Raw genomic sequence first — 6,000 nt, 5'->3', positions numbered from 1 at the left:
TCATCAGTAAGACAATAGCAAGGTCTTTTCCAGCAGCAGTGAATTATTCATTATGTAAACCTGGCAAATGGCTGTCCAGACACTGCCACTATAAATATAATATACAGTATGTATATATATATATATATATATATATATATATATATATATATATATATATATATATATATGAATATAATATTTTAAACATATACAGTATAACTTTTAATTTGTACCAAAATGTTGGCAGGCTGTAAGATGGTAATACTGAGTATTATCATGAAGTACAGTATGTGCTTAAGCAATATCACATGAGCAAGATATTGTATTCTGATCCTTCACTGGATTTCAGCACTGCTTTGATTTGGCCGTGGGAATAAAGCACAGGCTGAGTGCTGCAAGTAATTACAGTCATGCTGATGTTAGGTACAATAGCATGATTGTGAGCATGATGTTGCTTTTATACAGCAGTTCTATAAACAAAAATTAAAATTGAGTAACTTACATTTTAAACACAATATGGCAAGTTATTTTTCTACTAACAAAAACAGTTCCAATCTTTGTCAAAGCAGAATCAACACAATCTGGTCTTATAAAGTCATGCCACTATCCCAACATATTTGCAGAATGATATTTACTTGGCTCCTTATATGTATTGCGGCAGTTTCCTAGTGAAATAAACACTAGATGTGCTACAACAACAGCTTTTATTCTCTTTCAGGGACTTAAAACAAAGTGTTATTCATTTCGCTACGTTCTGTGCAAAAACTGTATTTTTTTAGTTCCAGTTCAGAAGTTCTGCAGCCTCCTTTCCAAAAGGTGACCGGTTAGAACAAAATAAAAGAACGGTTAATAACGTTCTTTTTAAAATGACAGTACTCTGTGCTATGGGGTGGGTGAAATACCATATACAGTGTTGCCAGATCTCACAAGAGAAACAAGCAACATGGTCTGGAAAAACAAGCCCAAAATACACCACTTGCCTCACCAACATAAGTGAAAATAAGCCTTTTTATTATTTTATTTATCAGCATGGAAATCATAACAAGCAGTTAATTAACATTTAAGTATAATTTTAATTACAGATCTGCTTCTGAGTCAAAACCCGGCAGCATCAAATCTGTATTAATGCATCATATCTAACAATAATTCAGTGAAGACTTGGAAACAGCTGAGAAATGTACTTTTTACCTCTAATAATGTTTGTATTGTATCTGGATTAGCAGTGTATGTATACTGTATGTAGTATTCATACATAGTTGTTAAAAAGGTCTTCATTCAGAGAATGCGACATCCACAATGACCAATTAGGCAAAGAAATGTGTGATGCAGCAGTTTCCTTCAGGATCAAAACACATTTTTCATTTTTACGGGCAACATGATAGTGGTGTAGTTCCAATTATATTCTGTGAAAAACTCTTTGGCCTTTAGTTTCGTGAAAAAAAATTATCAGAACGAAATTAACAGGTTACCAGCATTAAAAAATAACGTTTTCACTCCGGAACAATCGAAAATCACTTTGATCCAGTTTTTACGTTCTGCTAAAAATTTCGTTTGTTTTCGGTTTTCAGTCCTTGAATCGTTTTTAGTCCCAGTTCCCTCAAGTAAAACAGCAGATTATCTGTTCATAAACACTTTTTTTTGCCCTGTTCCTCACACAATGCTATCTTATGAAATCAAAACACCATTACTGTAGTGAATGACCTGCAAGTCAAAACGTAACGTTTGCATTACATAACAAACTACATTTACAAGCTTGTTCAAGTGTAATGAAATTGTGCGGTAGATAAACTGATAGAGCTTTGCACTTGTGAGGCAAAGGACAAAGGTATGAGTCCTGGGGCCGGTTGCACCAGCTATACACAAGTTACAACTTAGCCTAGTTGTGGCATAAATAGGCAGTAATTCATCATTTATGCAATACTAAATATTTGAGCATTGCACCATTAAACTTAGGTAGAACGTTGCCCTACGTACAAACATTTCACCTCAGAACTGCCACGGTACATGTAAGGAACCACTTGACACCACAGTCACGTAATTTTCATCAGATCAAGCTGGATCAACCCTTGCATTTCACTGAGCAACACGTTGACCGTCAGCCTGCCTGAACACAAATAAGTGGAGTGACACAAATAGTGATGCATGCCAGTGCTGTTGCAACTATTATAAGTACTCCAGAATGCTGCTTGTCCAATCAGATTAGAGAACCGGAACTAATTAGCTACTGGATGACAATCTGCTGCCTTACAGCATTATTCAGTCATCGGTTTTCCTGTTGGCGTTTACTATCAAATCATTCTAGATCTTTTTAGATTCATGACCTTTTGGTCTGTTTTGCATTTCTTTCACTCATGTCATATCAGACTCTCCACACTACAGTTATCATAAGCGCCAAAGACAGACTCAATAATGGACCTCAGTGTCATCTCAAATGTCAGACTTCTCAAGATGAAAGATCATACTATCTTACTGTACTTTTTTTCAGTGGTCCATGAGTCATGACCATGAGAAACCTTAAAGGAATGGTTTACCCCAAAATGAAAGTTCTGTCATAATGTACTCACCCTCATGTCACTCTAAACCTATATGACTATCTTATGCAGAACATATAAGGATGCATTTTAATTAATTATGCTGCATTTTTCAATACAATGGCAGGTAATTCTGTTCATAAAACAAGGAGAGAATGGCACACTGTTATAGATGCTCCCATGTAATGTAATAGATAAAACAAAGTTTCGACCCCTTGGGTCTTCGTCAAAAAAATCAGGTATTGAAGGCCTATATAAATACTCACACCTGGCAGTGGGTGTGGGCAGCAAACAAGCAAACAATTATCCAATCCAAACGTTTGGTTTTCTTACGCTTGTTTGTTTATGTTATTGGTTTATACTTCATTTGCTTGAATATCATGAATCTATTCATAATGTTAATTGTAAAGTTTAATTTGCTTTTGTAATGCATTTTTAGGATTGGTATAATTGGTGGTGTTGTATGATCTTTATTGTAGGTCACTGGTGATTGTTTTTAGATAGGATAATTGACTTGTTGTATGTCCTCATTGGATAATTGTTTGCTTGTTTGCTGCCCACACCCACTGCCAGGTGTAAGTATTTATATAGGCCTTCAATACCTGATGTTTATTTACTGCCTGACGAAGACTAAAGTGGTCGAAATCTATAGCAGTGTGCCGCTCACTCCTTTTTTATGAATTTTGTCCTTTTTTGATCGTGCACCTGCCTTAATGTTTGGATGTGCGCATACTACTTCTATTCTTTAGGTAATTCTATTGAACAGACCCAAAAGTATCATAAAATGTATCATTGTTTCTCACCAAAACCTCTTATAGCTTAAGGGTGTACTCACACTAGGCAATCCGTACCGTGGCCGAGCACGTTTGACCCCTAAAGTCCAGTTCGATTGACTAGTGTGATTGCTATGTACCGTGCCCAGGCACAGTACCCTGAACTGTGCCGTGACCCACTTGAAGAGGTGGGCTTGGGCACGGTTCATTATACAGGAACAATGGGATACAACACACAAGAACTCCGAGATATTTGGTCAAATTCGTGACCATCTTCGTGCACGTGGATATCAAAGAACCATTGAGCAATGATGTGACAAGCTGAAAAACTGTGGGTTCAGTATCTGAAGGTACGGGATGCACTCTGTAAATCTGGCTGCTCGTCGGACAAAAAGGACACATTCCAGTGTACGATGGTGTCGCCAATTAGCCAAACGACTCAGAATAAGCCACAGAGTAAGTAACGTTACATTGATGGACTCCATTGTGCTGTGCGAGAGTGCTTTTCTTCCTGTTTTCTTCAAAACAATAAGTTGCATCATAATGACGTAAGCATGCTGCAGTGTGAGTGCAGGCCAGCGGGGGAGTAGGGAGGGGGGACAGTCGTGCTTGGGCATGGTACAAGGCAACCGGGCCTAGTATGAGTACACCCTAAGATGACTTGGAATAGGACACAGAAGACATGATACCTTTGGGTCCATTTTTAAGCTTTTAAGTTAGGCACTATCCATTGCCACTGTATAAAGACTGGAATATTGATTAAAACATCTCTGGTTAGGTATATTAAATAATTGAATAAACATCTCTAAAACAGAGGCTTCTGTCGGCCGCAAACGTTTTGCCCAGCCGATAAGTCACGTGACGTAGCCGCTGAGGTGTGCCTTTACTAACGTGATGTCATGTGGTTTGGTGATGTATTTACTGCATACAGTATGTATTATGTCTGGATATCAGACAGCAGGAAGACACATAACAAGGTTAATCGATGCATTATAAATTTACAGGCCTTCAACAAAGAAGTTTAGCCTTAAGCATGGGTGTAATTGCCAGACCATGACTGTCTATAACATAGACAGGGTCAGAGTGAGCACAAATCCTTGAATAACAAGAATGGTAAATTGAAATGCCTGGACAAGGACAAGACATATACATAAAATAAAAAAAGTAACTCGGAATCTGTGTTTCTCAGCCAAAAGAATATCAAGAATAATAGAATATCAAGACTCCAAATTTGGATAGTTCAAAGAAAACATTTGTACCATATACAGTATATGACAGACATAATAGTCCTACAATCTCTAATGATGGCATGTTGCGCCTACTTATTTATATTAGTGTCTGCAATGGTTCCAATAATTGTGCAGACATGTCTTTTGTCAAGACTAGATAAAGTTATTTCAACATCTTAACATTACAGTGAACATAAGATTAGACCAATCTTTTTTCTCTATTTTCTTTCACTCCCAGTAATGAAGGAACTTTATTCGTTGTGTTTATGCTGCTACTGTTATTGTTAGTTTTGAACAATTAATGATACCTTCATGAATACAACTGAGATTGATGTGTAAAAAAAAAAAAAAAAAAAAACTTATGCTTGTGTATTTAAATAAAACTGTGAAAATACAGCTGTTATCTCTTATGATGGTGTCCGTTTGCCATGTGCTCTTCTGTCAATCTCATGTGAATGTCAAGCTCTGTAGGTCCATACAATGCAAGTTATCAGGTACCAAAATCTTGAAGCTCCAAAAAGCACATTTTGCCATCATAGAAGTAATCCATATGACTCCAGTGGATTAAATAATGTCTTCTGAATTGAAACGCTAGAAAAAGAAAAAGATCAATATTAAAAACTTTTTTATCTATAAAGCTTCGCTTCCGGCCAGCTGTGGTATGCATGTTCACGAGGGTCGAATTCATGCTGCCTCCCATGTGACGTGAACGTGTTGGAAAGTTCACATGAGAACTGACGCGTGGAATACATAAAATACGGAAGCGCAGTGTTATTTACAACAGAGGAGGAATGTTATACAGAAGCTGAATTGGTCAAGCTATAGATTTGAATTTGTATCAGTTTTTTCAATGCGGTGCTTGTGTGTGCTTTTCCTGGATGCCTCAACCTACTGAAAAATGTGAGGCATCATCGCAAGAGGAAAGACTAACTTTTCACAGATTTTCTATCAGTGATCCTGAGCGACTGAAGCTATGGCTGCTCGTTGTCCACTGGGATATCAATTGAGTCACTCAAAATATTGAGGGTGTGCAGTGAACATTTTTCCCCTGACGATTTCAGACCAGCTGAGCGATCCAACGATATCGACATGCCAATGGGCTTACGTCATGCGAGAGGCAGTTTGGCAGCTTGCCAGAAGCTATTTTTTACACACACCTAGCGTTTCGCTTCAGAAGACATTATTTAATCCACTGTTTTATGGATTAATTTTATGCTGCCTTTAAGTGCTTTTTGGAGCTTCAAGATTTTGGTCACCATTCACTTGCATTATAGACCTACAGAGCTGAAATATTCTTCTAAAAATCTTCATTTGAGTTCAGCTGAAGAAGAAAGTCATATACATCTGGGATGGCATGAAGGTGAGTAAATGATGACATAATTTTCTTTTTTGGGTGAACTATTCCTTTAATTTCTCTTTGTTCACCGCCCTGAGGGCTGGTGTCATTGTGTATTTGCCACTGATCTCATGACCTGCCTTTCTTTG

Source organism: Myxocyprinus asiaticus, chromosome 12 (assembly GCF_019703515.2).
Source record: "Myxocyprinus asiaticus isolate MX2 ecotype Aquarium Trade chromosome 12, UBuf_Myxa_2, whole genome shotgun sequence".
NCBI lineage: Eukaryota > Metazoa > Chordata > Actinopteri > Cypriniformes > Catostomidae > Myxocyprinus > Myxocyprinus asiaticus.
Note: the sequence above shows the minus strand (reverse complement) of the source record.